Source organism: Thamnophis elegans, chromosome 4, assembly GCF_009769535.1.
Source record: "Thamnophis elegans isolate rThaEle1 chromosome 4, rThaEle1.pri, whole genome shotgun sequence".
In the NCBI taxonomy this organism is placed as follows: Eukaryota; Metazoa; Chordata; class Lepidosauria; order Squamata; family Colubridae; genus Thamnophis; species Thamnophis elegans.
This window is the reverse complement of record NC_045544.1, coordinates 94,103,788-94,119,881: the sequence shown is the minus strand read 5'-3', so window position 1 is coordinate 94,119,881 and position 16,094 is coordinate 94,103,788. Positions and strand designations below refer to the sequence as shown.

Genomic DNA, 16,094 nt, shown 5'->3' with positions numbered 1-16,094 from the left:
CTTTAACTACCTGTTGTACAAAGAAAATTTTCCTTTTATCGATCCTGTTGTGTGAATAAAATAGATAATGCCATAACGCAGACCTGAGTGCCTTGGAGGAAGGATAGATACAATTGTGACAGTAAATATACATAGTTCTCTAGGGAAATCAAACAAATATATACTTGATATATTGAATAATTCTCCAAATTAAATTTTGCAAGGAAAAAGGCAATTGACTGTATTCGTCCAGTTTTTAGAGAAAAAAACCCCAAACCATCTAGCTATATTTCCCCTAAGATTGTTTTTATAATCATGAGCACTAAAACCTTTCCCCCTTTTAATATAATAAACATATTTTGGATTATCACAAAACTTACATCATGTTGCATATCAACTATGTTAATTCAAATTTATTATCTCCAAGTCCAGCAACGGTATTAAAAGAAACATATCTGAATAAACACCCTTTCAAATAATTTATTGACTAAACAAATGAAAATAAAACTCCTCTGATTCGCAAGAGGAGCTGCTAGCTAAATGTAAGTTGTACTATGTAAAATATAGCATGTGTTCTATATTAAATGTAGAACTTATTTTTTTTTAAAAAAACATATTCTTGTACTACTAAGTGGTACTATTTATATGACTTGAAAAGCTGCCATAATGACCTGACTTTGTGCAGAAGAGGAATAAGAAATAATAAGCCAAAGAAATTAACCAATGTGGTAAGAAAAAGGAAAGTCAATATTATAATAGTTTAGTTTATACCAGAACCATTCAGTATTTCTCTTCTTATCTTTCTACCCTTGCAAATCATTCTTGTTACACCCCTGAAAATCATTAGACTTCATGCATTGTCCTTTGTTCCTTATAAATCACTTTTAAAGTTCTCATCAACTCTACCTGACCATGACATTTTAAATTTTCCCTTTCCATTGACCCATTAATTTTTCCTTCATATATTTATTTTGCAATTCATTCTTATGACCAAACCAGCTCAACATATTTTTATGCTGTTCATTCACTTCTTACCTTTTCCCTAATTTGGAGAACAATTAGGTCCTTCTTCCCCAGGTGCATTTTTACACATGCATTAGGCAAATTACAAAAAATTAAAATGGAAGCTATGTACATCCATATTTTAATCTTTCTCCAATTATACCATCAGAACTTGCAGATTTATCATGTTCTCACAGAGTTTATTAGTTCCATTTTTCTTGGGCATTGAGGGGTTTTCTTTCAACATACTGCTGTCATTCCCATATACTTCTCTAAAATTCTTCTTTCAGGATTCCCTCATTTCAATTTCATTCTAAATCAGCCATCAGAATTGCTCTGCATTTTCTTTTCATTTTTTCTAGCTGTTCCTTGTTCTTCTTGATTACAATCTTTGCAACTCTTTTTTCTATTAATACTATTTTCTTATGTGTCTATTTAAACCGCGGAGGACAAAATCGCGCTCGACGAAAGCGCGCATTTGATGTCATCACAGCGCGACGAAAACATCGCGCTGTGATCGAAAAATGTAAAAATAAAGCAAAAACCTTACCCTAACCCCCCCAAACCTAACCCTAAACCTAACCCTTAACCTAACCCTAAATCTAACCCTAAACTCAATCATAGCCTCTTTCACTCCATCATTTCATCAGGCATTACTTTTCATAGCTCCTATATTTCTGTGTTACATGATTCTTTTCATTCAATTCCACAGTTTTTACATTATCTTGCTGTATGTTCAATTTCCATTCACTTTGTTAGACATTTGTCTATAATATTTTATAGCATTCATTTCTCTTTTTGCAAGTATTTCATTACAAACGTTTTTGCATCCTTAATTTTCTTTCATGTCCATTATTTTATCAATTATCTCATCGTGAATCATAAATAATTATTTCACGAAGACTTTTTAGTCAATATTTGTTCATGTGTATGCATGAATAGACATGCTTAAAATAAGTATTTATATATTTTTATACTATAATATTCATGACTCTTAGTAGCATGCAAAAATAAAACATCCATTACAAACATAAATCCACTAATAACATTCAGAAATGGAATAATAAAACCCCCAAATAAAACAATATATATTCTGATAGCATTATTTAACAAAAAATCTAGTTTGCTATAATGTAATAAGGTGCTGGACTAGAAACCAGGAGCCTGTGAGTGCTAATCCTCCTTTAGGCACAAACCCCAGCTGGGTGACACTCTAGGCCAGTCTTCTCTTTTGCCCAAGGTTGGTGGAGGTTATAAGGAAAAAAAGTAGGCAGGTGCATTATGTGCAGCATCTTTAATTGTGCAAAATAAAGTCAGAATATAATCATAATAACTCATATTAATTCTAATTTAAAAAAGAAAACTTCTGGAAGTTTACTTTAACTTGCTTTCATCAGGCAGGTCTTATTTCAGAAGTAGCCTGTTGTACAACATGGCAGTATGAGAGAAAACTAGTTCCTCCTAAGATCTGTCCCTTTATTTCATAGTCCTGGGGAATTGCCTGTATTTTTATGATGATGTTTATATAGGATGGATTGATCCTACTATTTGAAATAACTAAAAATTTTTCTAAGACATTCCCCATTCTCGTTCATTCCTGAGTCTCTGAAGAAGCCAATCACTTTTCTGTAGTTTTGGAGCAGGATTTTGTCACTCATCAATTCATGTCAACTAGTAGAATAGTTCTTTCTCCACAACCCCATTACATTAATTCAGAATGTGGCACAATTTTTCCCAAAGCTCATCACTGGTCCTTCCATTATCATCATTCTCCAAAGCACAAATGTCACCAATCTATGAAAATCTGCTTTCATACACACACAACAGAAACCTAGATGACATTGATGTAACCGCAGGATCAGTAACGGAGCCAGATTGGATCCTGCAACATATTCACCTTCATACATTGACATAACTTTCTGACATACACCCATATCTGAAACTACTCCTTCTATTATTCATATGCTCATCAACTACCCAAGATTAGGTCACATTCATTCAGATTTGTTGTCGGCATTAAGATTATGTTTTGCATATCTGCCATATATTTCAATTTGTGTATGCACCTAAGAAAACAATAAAGTTGTTACATGTCTGTGTTCAGAATATCTGTTCTTTCGTATATATCTTTATCAGCCAGAGACTATTTATTTAATTAACCTGTTTATTATTTATTACTGAGCTTCTGTTACTTCATGTCAGTAAAAGCTGCCTGTATATACAAACTGGCATTCACATTCTAATCTATGAAAAATCAAATGAAAGCAATGGAATAAGAAATGTAGTTGTTTTGCTTAATCATAGAACATTTAGATAACTGGATCAAAAAGACCTATGAACCCCCAAAGCAAATTTCATCACATAAGAAATGAAATACTAATAATAAAACAGGAAAATGTGATGCTGTGATTATAGATTAGATTTGAAAATCTAGATTTGAAATAAACCTATCAATACCTATCTGGAAATAAATTGTTATTGCATGCAATGAAAAATTCTCTAGAATAAGCATGTCTAAGATTTCCTTGTTTACATAAAGGGGTCAGCAGAGTAACTTAATCTTAAAATACTGAATCTGTCAAAGAAATTTAAAATGTATTTTGATATTGTGACTGATATTTTTTAATAAAGAAATTTGAAACATATGATGATGTTTGTTTTTTCAGCAAGGTTATCTATTTAAATGAATGATATTCAAATATTACCATGTCGTTGCAATGTAAGCTCTATTAGTTTTAGTGAGATGTCCGCTGAAATATATATTTAAATAAAAAACCCCTATTCTTTAATCATACCTGTTCCAGTCTTTATCAAAAGATTTTTGTAGCAACAGGTTGTGCTGTTTTTACAGTGGACTTGTAAAAGCAATGTGTAAATTATGTCATCACTGAACAACTTATAGTTTGAATTGCCCTAGGTTTTAAAGTATAAAAATGATTATATGGATTTCATTTTAATATCACATTATTTTGAACAGGAAATTAAGAATTCTTTATGGTGGCTATTCAGAGCAGTGTTTGTTCATGTTTAAGTGGTTGTAGAAGCCAATTGTCAGCTCTTTAACATAAAAAAAACCCTTAAGAGTTCCTGTTCCTTTTCCCTCTACCAAAGGTTTTGCTTGTCACTCACTGATCCTGTCCACCAAATTCAGCTCTCTCATACATTTTCTCCCTAAATGAGTTATGGTCAATGATTGACAGTTACTTCTGCAAATGTATGCTTGATTTTTCTTATTTTTATTGCATTTATAAATTTAATAAAATAATTTAAAATAATTAAAGGAAGTAAAAGACTCAAGTAAGCTGCACTTTACTACTGCAACACCTGTATCAGAAGCCATTGAAAAGGATTATGACTCTTAATATATTGCAAAACCTCTTTGGTGAGTGCCTAGTAGTTCAAGTTGATTTATTCCATATCTTCTTCAAAAAGCTGCACTCAAAATCTTATGTCATTTTATTTTGGGTTGCTAACACACTCAATATAAAATGCTTCATTATTTTAAAAGATTTATTTGGATTTCCCCCCACTCTTTTTAAAATACTTAATAGAAGGGAGACATACATGACATTAATAACACATACCCTTTTAAGCTAAATTGGTAAGTACATTATAAGATCTAAAGGAACACTATACTGCAAAATCTCACTAATATGAAAAGTAATTTTCACCCATTTTCCAAATGCCTTAGAACAAATCCTCTAACAAAGCATAAAATCCGCTCTTTCCTTCCCACACACCTAATAAATACCCTGGCAATTACCATTAATCTTGGATAATCTTGAGTCATGCATAATTGTGTGAAAAATGAACAGGCCTTCTAGAAGATGGTTGTATGCACTCCAAATGCATTGATGGGATCAATCTGAAAAGCATGCCATGGCCAAAACAGAGTTGGTCTACATAGCCTTTGGAATGTAAGATGCTTTAGGTAGGATGAAACCTATCCAGAAAGAGAAGTAAAACTGACATATAAATACAAATTAAATATATTTCCAGTGTAAAAATAGTGGTGAACGAGTTTGATTAAATGTCTCAGCTGTCCTGATAGAAAATATGCTTTGCTTCTGATCCAGAGTAGGACTTGAATTATAGCGATGAAAACATGATGGAAAGAGGAACGAACTTAATGCATCTCTGTATCTGAGTTAATTCAAATAAGGATTAAAATAGGAAACAAAAATAGCAATAGCAATAGCAGTTAGACTTATATACCGCTTCATAGGGCTTTCAGCCCTCTCTAAGCGGTTTACAGAGTCAGCATATCGCCCCCAACAATCCGGGTCCTCATTTCACCCACCTCGGAAGGATGGAAGGCTGAGTCAACCTTGAGCCGTTGAGATTTGAACCGCTGAACTGCAGATAACAGTCAGCTGAAGTGGCCTGCAGTACTGCACCCTAACCACTGCGCCGCCTTGGCTCTTTTAATTCAAACATCTGAAAATTATAGAAATTGTAGTTCCAACATATCTGGATGGGGGAAATTAGGTTGGCTCAGAATTTGAGATATGGCATAACTAGAGGTAGGTTGCTCCCAGTTCGGCCCGGATGGGGTGAACTGGTAGTGGCGGCGGCGGGAGGCTCCGCCCACCTGCTCAGATGCTTCTGTGCATGTAGAGAAGCATTGCACGTGCGCACAAGCGAACCAGTAGTAAAAAAAATGGAAACCCACCACTGAGCAGAACATAAAGGAGGAGTTGTTTATGTGGATTCAGAAACCTCCCTGATCTATTTAAAATTTCCCAGAGACCTACTAGTATATGGCATTTTGTCTTGTTTTCTGCTATACTGTTTAAAACTGGAGCAAAAAGAACCTGAAGTGGAACAGTTACATCTAGGGCACGGCAAATATTTAAAATTGATCCCCATGTTGATGGATAGAGCTTTATTAGCTACTAACCTGTCTTAAGTCTCTAAACAAAGGTAATGACTCTGGTATGACAGAGGAGGACTCAAAGCTGTCAGAGATAAAAGGTTATGTATGGCTCAGTGAAGCCGCTTCTCTGCTCATGAAATGGGGCAGAAGGGGGAACATAATGTTATGGGCAGCTTTACCTTAAAACAGTATTTGATCTTCTATAGAAGAGAATATATCAAACTGCTTAATCTAAAAGTGAATATGGCAATGTCAGCTCCTGTATATGAACAACTAATGAGTGGCTGAGGACTTGAACCAGGAAAGTTAATTTTCCTAGATGGCTAGAACTCTCTTGCTGTGTTTGGAAAATGAAACCTGCCCCTTTCATTTAGCACAAAGATCAAACAGCAGGATGGCAATTTAAAATAAGAAAGAGGGATTAAGGGCTGTGAGTTCAGCTAGAATGGCTGGAATTATTTGCTATCCTCTAAGAAGGCAGATAGAAACAGGATTTTTCTGCCTATTTCTCCCCTCCTTTTAAATAGCCTTCTGACATGGGCAAACAAAAGCAGAGTTTACAAAGGCACTTTGATTTCCAATGTCCAAATATTCTACTCTTAGAATGGTATTCAATTCAGTTTTATTAAACATGTTGAAATTTACTTTTGAATAGAAACACAATAATAAAGAATTATATACTATGCTATGCATATGCAACTTTATGGCATATACACACGTCTTGCTCCAAAAGTGCATAAATGTAGCCTTATAATTGCTCCTTTCAACAGATTTATGAATGGCTGTAGCAGTTATGCAGCAGGCAAACATTCTTGCTGCAGATAAAGGACATTTCCAATCCCATAATAACTTGTCATTAAGATAATTAATAATTGGCCCAGAATGTGTTGTATTATTTTGAATGCATGAGGAATATTGTAATAATCCACATGTATCTATGGTTGAATATTTCTTACCAATCAAGCAAATACCCTTGCCTAAAAATGAATGGGATTTATCAATAGAAGTCTTAGAAGAATAGTTGTATTCTGTGAGCATAGTTTCAGTTTATCCACATCTATCTATATCTAAACTATCAATTCTTTTATCATCTATCTATATTATTTAGCCATCAATTTCACCAAACGTGGGTTGTGTACAATAAAGCTAAAACTACCTAAATACATACACTACATCATGAAAAACATTAAATACTATAAAAAATAGCAAATCAAGGAAATAATAGAAAAGGGGTTTTAATAATAATAATAATAGAATCACCTAAATATTCACCAATCCCCTGGGATTCCTAGGCTTATTGGCATAATCTTATTGAAAACTGTAATGAGGCCAACATTACACTGAGGGACAAGATTCCACAATGCGTGCACTAGAGCAGAAAAAGCCTGCTGCCTTTTGGCCACCAAATTTAGTTCCCTAAATAATAGAACTTGTAACATGCCCTTTCTACTAAATCTGGTGGAAAGGGCAGAGGGAATTAAGGAGAGGCAGTCCCTCAACTAAGCTGGTCTCATGACATGAAGGACTTAAAGGTCAACATCAGCACCTTGAATTGGACCCAGCCCAAAAAAGACTGGTAAGCAATGCAGCTTGTGAAGCAGAGCTATAGAATGTTCTGCTCGAGACACATTTAACACACTACCACATTCTGTACCAATTCTGAACTGGGCAACTACACTGTATCTCATCATGCTTAGATCAGAGATGGTATTCAGCAGGCTCTGACCGGTTCTGGAGAACCGATAGCAGAAATTTTGAGTAGTTCAAATGAACTGGTAATTACCACCTTTGACTGGCTCCCATCCTCATCTATTCTCTGCCTCCCAAGTTCCAGCTGATCGGGAGGAAATGGGGATTTTGCAGTAACCTTCCCCTGGAGTTGGGTTGGAATGGAGTATCCTTCCACCTTCACCAAGCCATGCCCACCAGGCCATGCCCACAGAACTGGTAGTAAACTCCACTCCCATCATTCCCAGGCTGGGGGATGCTGGGAGTTGAAGTCCACCACTCTGAAAAGTTGGACGACCCTGTTTAAAAGGAAGATTGGCTTGGTTTGTATTGAATGACAGGCAAACCTTGGAGAGCCTCCCTCTCTAGGAATGAGATGCTCCCAACTCCACCCTCCTGTTTGCAAGCCCCAGAGGCTTCTGGGGGTTGTAGGCATTGCAATCTCCCCTCTCACCTTGCAGCCAGGTCTCTGGCGGGGTGGGCTGAAGGCGCCACTGTCACATGCCGCTCACTCGGCCTCATGCGCTGGCCCTGGCTGGCTGCGTGGAGGAAGATGTGGGTCTGAAAGTAACAAGAGGGAATGTGCAAAAATTATGATTTTTAATTCAAAATATCTAGCAAGTATGGTAACAATGTTTGGTTTGCAGAAATGTAAACCAAATGGAAATTTAAAACTTAAGAACAACAGATATGATATATATTTTTGCCTTTCAACATTAACTGTTAGACCAAATCTATTTATTTAAATGAAAAAATGTATACTGTGGATACATCTTCCTATCAAGAGTTCACAGGAATTAAAGAATTTATACATCATCCAGCTACAAACTGATTATCTGCTTATAGATTAATCTGAAAAGAATATCTATCCCTTGAGCTTCTTAACTGCAACAAGATACAAATAAATCCTGAGAAATAAGGGACAATTGCTGCAGACTGTAGCCAGACGTTTCCCTCAAATAGCCCAAAGTGTTGTGTACTGCAAATTGTTTAGTTCCTTTCTTTTTTATGCAAAGCTTAGACCTCATCTGTGTTACATTATGGACAGTAACAATCCAAAAGAATTTGAATAGATATGGTCAGAGATATAAAAACAAATCCAAGTGGGTGAAACTGAGTGGGTTTAGCTGGGACCTGAATAGATGATAATGTTCTTCAAATACTGGAAGAGATATTTTATCATGTATTCAATTAACAAGTGAACATTTTGCCCTATAAGTGGAATATAGATTTCAATACTAGTTAATTCTTTAAGATATATTTATTTATTTTTAAATTTATTTTTACCATTATGGATATACTTCATTTTTTATTGTATCTTCAGTTGTTACTTTTGTTTGTTAAATTAACAATTTTAAAAAATTGATTACAATACTAAGGCTGTAATGGGATGAATCATAAAGTGGAAGAAAGGAGAAATAAAGAAAAATGTTCCTACATATGGATTTTTCTAACATGCTGAGTATTAAATCAAGGTTAGTAAAACTTAATTGTAATGAAAATCCCAAATAGAACATTTGGTGTGTTTATAGAATTATTTCTGTCCAATCAACCATACAGATTAATGCAATAGCCTGATCCAGATAGTATTTATATGGCAATGCTTGGCTAATCATTATACACTGCATCTCAAACAAGTAAACATGTTGACTAGTCTAGCCTAGCATGTAATATGAACACAACTTACAAAGCTTTCAAATTCACCAGTGAGATTTGCAAGCTTGACAGATACATTCATAGGAAATAAGTCATGGAATAGTGCATTCCACAGCTGGAATAGGATTAATTTGTGTCCTGCTTTATCTTGCTAAAATCTTGCTACTTTACTGAAGTCTGCTTTGATTTCCTGGGTAGTAGAAGGCATGGGTAGTCTATATATTACTCTGTTGTTGGATCAACCTGTGGTCTCCCAAGCCCTGTTAATAATATTCTCCTGGGCACTAGAATTTGTAGGTGAACTATAAATGCTCAGATGATTCATAGTCTTGGACTGGGAGAGGGGTCAGAAAGCTGAAGCTCACAAGTAGCTGCTTCACTGGTTCACCGCTGAAGCTTTTCTCCTTTCAAATAGGGACAACAATTCCTTCTGCAGATTGTGTGGTTTCTGTCATGCTCAACATGGAAGGATCAGAGGTCAGTAATAAAGCACATGCTTTGAATGCAGAAATGCATTCCTGATGTAGTCCTTGAACTGCTGAAATATCAAAGGGCTGTTGCCTATTACTTTCTGCATTCACACAATGCGTTTAAAATAGTCCACTTCCTAGATTTGTACAATACACGGTTCATGTATCACTCAAAATCACCACCTCCCAAACAATGTAACACTCTGAAATTGTTAGTATATTGTGGAAATTGAGCTTGTTGGCTTTAAAATAACTGGTGTCATTAAGTGAATGCAACTATTGAATAGGTAAGACTCATAATTACTTCTGATCTATTTTTCTCTTTGTTTGCCCTTAAACTCCTTCCAACTTTTGACTGCCAAAAATCTCCTATTTTCAGGCAAGAAATGTGTGATAATTGCCGGATGTTTCTCAACCTCCAATTTTGATTTGTGATCTTCAACTGGCCAGGGAATTTGGGAGTTGAAACCTAACACCTTAAAAGTGCTGGTGTTGAGAAACACAGTTAAAAAAATAAGCATCTAGCCCTCAACTGATTTTTTTAAAAAAACAGCAAAAAGGTATTTGACATTTCTCAAGTGTGGGCCATCTATTGATGGTGAGGATGTTTTATCAGGGCAATTCTTATGCTCTACACCTAGTCAATAGTTTCTTCACTGTTGATATCAGCATGGCAATCAGACTGAGCTGCGTAATGTCCATAGTCTTTGATGGAGACTGGTTTCTTGGTGGTTACAAGAATGCTTGTTTCTTGGGGATCACAAATTCTACAGTTCTCATATTGAAGTCTTCTTAACTGATGCATACATGCCATTCAGTTGTTGATAGGGAATGGATAAAAAGCCACTAGACGGTTATGACAGCTAGATAATATATGCCAATGATTAGTAGTATTACTGCAATTGCAGTATACTCAGTTACAAGATCCAAGTGCCAGGGCTGAAATTGCAGCTGTGGAAAGCATAGCTAAAGAGCACACTGTGGCACTAAACTGCAACAAAGAAAGAGTGTATTACTATTCTGAGAACTGTTATGCTGATTTGCCCAATCAGTTGCCTTCAAGACATAGTGGGACTACAATGCCTAGAAATCCTAAATAATGAATAGCCATGCTAGCAAATGATTATGGAAGATAAGTTTCGACTTGTTTGGAAAACACCAAGCTGGGAAAACCTGGGAAAAGCCATAATGTTTTGAAACTTATTGGGAAATCATGGTGGTTCAGTGGTATGAAGAAGAGAAATCAATATTTACTAGATATTAAAAGCAATATAAGGACAGGATTGCAGGGACAGAATAATAAGGACAGAAAATAGGCTATTTTCAACAAACAGGTTCCCTCTAACTTTACAAAAAGCCATTATATTGATTTACTTATGTTTTTCATATAATGCACAATATATTAAATCAGAATAGTCAAAGCATGTATCTGGAAAAGGTGCCACTTAAAACTTTAAAAGCCAATATTTTTTTAAAAAGTGATTAGCACATCAGCAAAATAATACAGAAAACTAGATAAACTCACAATGTTTTAAACGGAATTGTCCATTAGCTAACAAAATAAATATATGTATCTTTGAACATTTGCAGGATTTTCAAGGGGCACAAAGGTTCTGTCTGAACATGAGAATTGTAAAGGAAGAACAGGATTAATCCATTGCTGAAGATGCACTTATTCTTCAGAACTCATTAATTACTTAGAAACTTGATCACAGAGCTTGTATTTCTTCCATCTACATTGTAGCTCCAAATTACATTACTTAAATATAGACTTCCACAACTACTTTAGGTATTCCTTTAAGTAGTTCTGTTTTCCAAATTTCCCACAGAGCACATTATTTTGAAGATAAAGATTCCTTCTTTAAAGGAAAACAAGTCTGGGGCAATGCTGGTTAGTACTTGACTAAAAAAAAAGCACAATTAGGTCAAGTAGTGGGGCTTTTGAACTATTTGTTTTTCTTTCTGATGAAACTGAATCCAGACAATTCTGGTCAAATGAAAGAATGGGGAATAAGGTTTTAAACTATGCTGGAGCAATTCAGGAATTCCTGCATTCAGAGATTCAAACCATCTGTGTGCAATACTTTCATAGACAAGTCCAATGAAAGGGATTGCATGGTTATCAGATCCCTCCATAAAAATGAATCTTCACATTCATTTTGATTTATGAAATGAAAAGGTATCTCATATGAAGATTCCTTTTAAAAATTGTTGCGAAAAATCAGCTGACTCAAATGCTACTATTGTTCTTTTCAGTAGGGTTAGGGTTAGAAGACTATAGTGACCTTTTGAAAAAAGTTTGCTGAAAAACAATAACTCCTTTGGCATTAGCTGATGATTCAGGATTTCATTTATTTATTAAATTTCTATATCTCATTTAAGTGACTTTGGCCAGTTTAACTGACGGATCCAGTCTGTTTTATTCATACACAGCACTGTTTTTCATTATATTTAAAATAATTATTTGTGGAGGTTGTATCATAGTCAAATTATTAGCTGCTTTCAATGTTATTCTTTAAAATATACTAATAAATAAATATACATGGATTATGTAATAGAAGTTCCTGGAAAAGCTAACCTACTATATCTTAAACACTGCCTTAACCACTACACCAAATTGAATCTCTTTCTCTACTGTTTGTGGGCAACACAAATTGAAAACTGGAAACAAAATCTCTACTAATGTTTGGAAAAACTCCCCATCACACCACATAACATCAGCATGTACACAAACACATCAAACACATGCTGCTTTTACGACAGCCTTCTGTAAGGCATTTTTGGAAGTGAAGCTTACCAGCCTTATCCTAATTTACTTCTGCCTGGAGCACTAATAACTTCATTCTATAATTTAACATCATCAACCACAAAATGGAAAGGCACGGAGGAAAGAAATATATTAAAGGCATGAATTTCCATCATACAGTTTTACTCTCAGGCTGTTGGGCAAATGCCATGGTAGAATGTATTGACAGAAGACTTATGGCACTGGATAAAATGGTTTTTGCTCTATTCAAAGCTCAACTGGAGTGCTTTGTTTGACTCCACAGCATGCATTCATTAAGATAGAGGCAACATAGAAAAAAACTGGGAGAACTGGCAAGAGGAGAAATAGCTCACAAATATGGTTTAGGAACATATTTGAAACCAAAAATGTACAACTTGTATAGCTGAAAGAATGTGCCTGTATATTTGTACTTGTATTTGATTTTATTCATGCCTATGAAGGAGGAAGCAAAGCATCTGGAGCCCTTTTCTTGATCTCCCAGAATTATAACTAATAGGATTTCAAACATTTTTTTCCTTTAAAATGTTTAAGAGAGGGAAAATAACATACTGTTGAGAAAAATGCTAGACAGTATTAATTTTATTTACGAGTTTGTCTCCAGGACCATATCCATTCTTAGAACATCAAAAGAGTGGTGGGTGTGGCTGACTGTTTTGTTCAGAAGTATCCTCATCTGTCAAGAAGAAAACAGCAACAAATCAATACAGCTTGGAAATCTCAAAATAAGTGGCTGTTCCTGGACCATGGACTTCTATCAAGTAGCAACCTAATGAAACAACTTTGATTAGTTCACAAGGTAAAGGGTTCTCAAACTGTGTGTTGTGACCTCCTGTAATTCAGGAACAACATAGGTAGAGGTGTCACAGAATTGTTCAGAACTTGCCTCACATAAGATTGGATCATGAAGATGGTAAGACAATTTTTCATCTGTTTCCTTTTCTTAGCAGAAGAACAAGAGTTTTGAACAGACAACTTTGGGTGTGGCCATTCAGCCAAAAATGTGTTTCTACTATCTCCTAGTATATTTTATACTGCACATCTCACTCTCAGAGTGGATTCTGAGTGGTGTACAACTAAAAGTATGAAAGCATAAAAACTGTAAAAAAAATACCTCAATAAAAGGAGGCAAGTGAAAACAAAAATATAGTAAGTTAAAGGTTAAAAGATGGGGAGAAGATGCTAACTGCCCCTAGAGTTGCAGGTCACTCTGCAAAGCCCCATCAGAATTGAGAGAGCAAAGTCTTCAAACTCTTTTGAAAGGCCAGGTAAATGGGGACCTGCATCCACTCTAGGGGGAGAATATTCCAGTGGGTGGAGGCAATGACACAGATTCTCTTCCTGGATATCTATTGTCTTGGAGTTTTATTCATGTGGCAGACACAGAGATCAATTTTGGTCAATTTTGCCTTGATATCACAAAGTGTGAGAACCCCAGATTTGGATAAATCTAAATCAAAACATAGATTTCCTACTGGCCAATTGGTTTCAAAGAGCAACATAAACCAGTAATAAAGGCAAAACAGAAGTTTAAGGATTTCAGAACAACATAGCAATAAGGTTTCAGGGCAAGGCAGAAACATAATCAAGACAAACCAATAAATTAAGAGTCATACGTACCAAATCGGAGGCACCAAAAATGAATTGTATTTTATTAAGTACTTTTTTTGCAGGGAAAAAGAAAAATACCAGATTTTGTCCTGAACAGTACTTACTATTAGCTACACTATTTAGGATAGGAGTCCTGGATCAACTGGTGAGCCAACAGTTTCCTATTCCATATGTCAGTAATGCTAGGTTCAGGTTCTAGCAATAGCAATAGCACTTATACACCGCTTTACAGCTGTCTCTAAGTGGTTTACAGAGTCAGAATATTACCCTCAACAATCTGGGTCCCCATTTTACCCACCTAGGAAGGATGAAAGGATGAATCAACCTTTGGGGTTTTGTCTAAACCAGAGGTGTCAAACTCAAGGCCCGGGGGCCAAATCTGGCCCATAGGGTGCTTAGATCTGGCCTTGCAGGGCTGCCCTGGAAACAGCAAAGGACCGGTCCGTGGTGCCTCTGCCAACAAAAATGGAGCTTGGGACACAGCCTTCCTGTGCTCTGTTTTCGCTGGCTGAGGGCTGCAGGATGTCAAGCTGGCCATGCCTACCCCAGCCACGCTCACTCACACCCCACCCCCCAGGTCAAACACAACCCTGATATGGAACTGAATGAAACTGAGTTTGGTCTAAACTTATATTCAAGTCAGTTCCTAAATTAAATGCTAACCAAATCAGTCAATTATAGATGTAATTTTATTTTCATGTTTTTCTGTAAATCATACCTACAAAGACATTTCATTGTAATCATAGTCATCAATGAGTAACAAACCAAGACACTAGAAAATGGGCTTCTCTGTATGCAATTAAATTTTGAGAAATGTGGTCGTCTTTTAATTGCTGGCTTCTTTCAGATAATACACAAAGTTTCTGATGTTTTTCTAAAAGTTTATCATGATACATCAATTCCTTCCAGTATCTGATATTCAATACTATCATTTTGGTTTTTTCCTCTCAAACTGTTTAAAGTAATATACCAATTGCCCACCCATACCTGAAAGGGAAAGTGATAAAGATGCTTATTTCTGCATTCTTTATTTACATATTAGTTTTGCATCTCAGAGTTATCACCAAACCAAAACAGCCATATACATAAAGTTCCATTTGATCATTGTTGTCTAAAATGGCAAACAATGGAAAGCTACAAGCATCTGACAAGCCATCCTACATAGCTGAAGGCCACTTCCTTGGTTATATTTTGTGCAATCTTCAAGATTGATAATGTGTCAAAAATCTCAGCAAGTATAATTCAAATAATTAATTAGAAGCAGTCTTAAAATCATTGAAAAGGAGATGGGGAATAGGATGAATTCTTGTTGTCGGGAATACAAATTTAGTTTTCGTCTCATTATCTAGCTGCCATCAGAAAAATCACAATCCATTTATTATCCCTTTTTGATGACCTATAAAATATGCCATAAATATTTAAAAAGCAGAATTGAGGTGCATCCATTATGTGTGTTTTGAAACTAGCTACTGCCTTTAAATTAACATACAGAAAATCTATCTCTCTGTATCATGTTTTTATATCAATCATTACCAGGTCTAGATCCACTCATAAGATTACTCTCATTTATTTGGCTCCAATCTTCAGAACTCAAGGCATATCTGAAATCTCCCTTCATTATATCCTGAAGCATTCCTTGTCTGGTAGGAAAGACTAAGAGAGAATGATTGGTCCAAAAAGCCAATTAAACATGGAATAACCATTTCATTGTTGATTCAGTAAGTCACTTCATGCTGCATATTTTGTCCAACCTCACCCTACCTTCCTTCCTCAGACTAAAAAAGATTGCTCAACTAATTTTATTGAAACTTTGATTCAATAAAATTAGCAGCCGTACTCAAGAGTTATTATTCCTAAGTGATCATCAAGTTAATGCAATAATTGTTCTTGGAGTACATGGAATGAGCCCACGCACATCTTTCCTCAATGGTTTGTTTCAATACTGTTTGTTGACAAAAACACAATTCGCTATAATCATTATTTGTAT

The 16,094-nt window shown here is 35.5% G+C and overlaps 1 long non-coding RNA gene across 1 annotated transcript in view; it reads right to left on the bottom strand.

Moving 5' to 3' along the window:
• The window catches only part of LOC116508510, a 58,802-nt gene that overhangs the window by 31,057 nt on the left and 11,651 nt on the right, over positions 1–16,094 (bottom strand). The window contains exon 2 of the long non-coding RNA XR_004255353.1: positions 8,040–8,146. This is a non-coding gene — a long non-coding RNA (uncharacterized LOC116508510). The remainder of the gene's footprint in view (positions 1–8,039; positions 8,147–16,094) is intronic.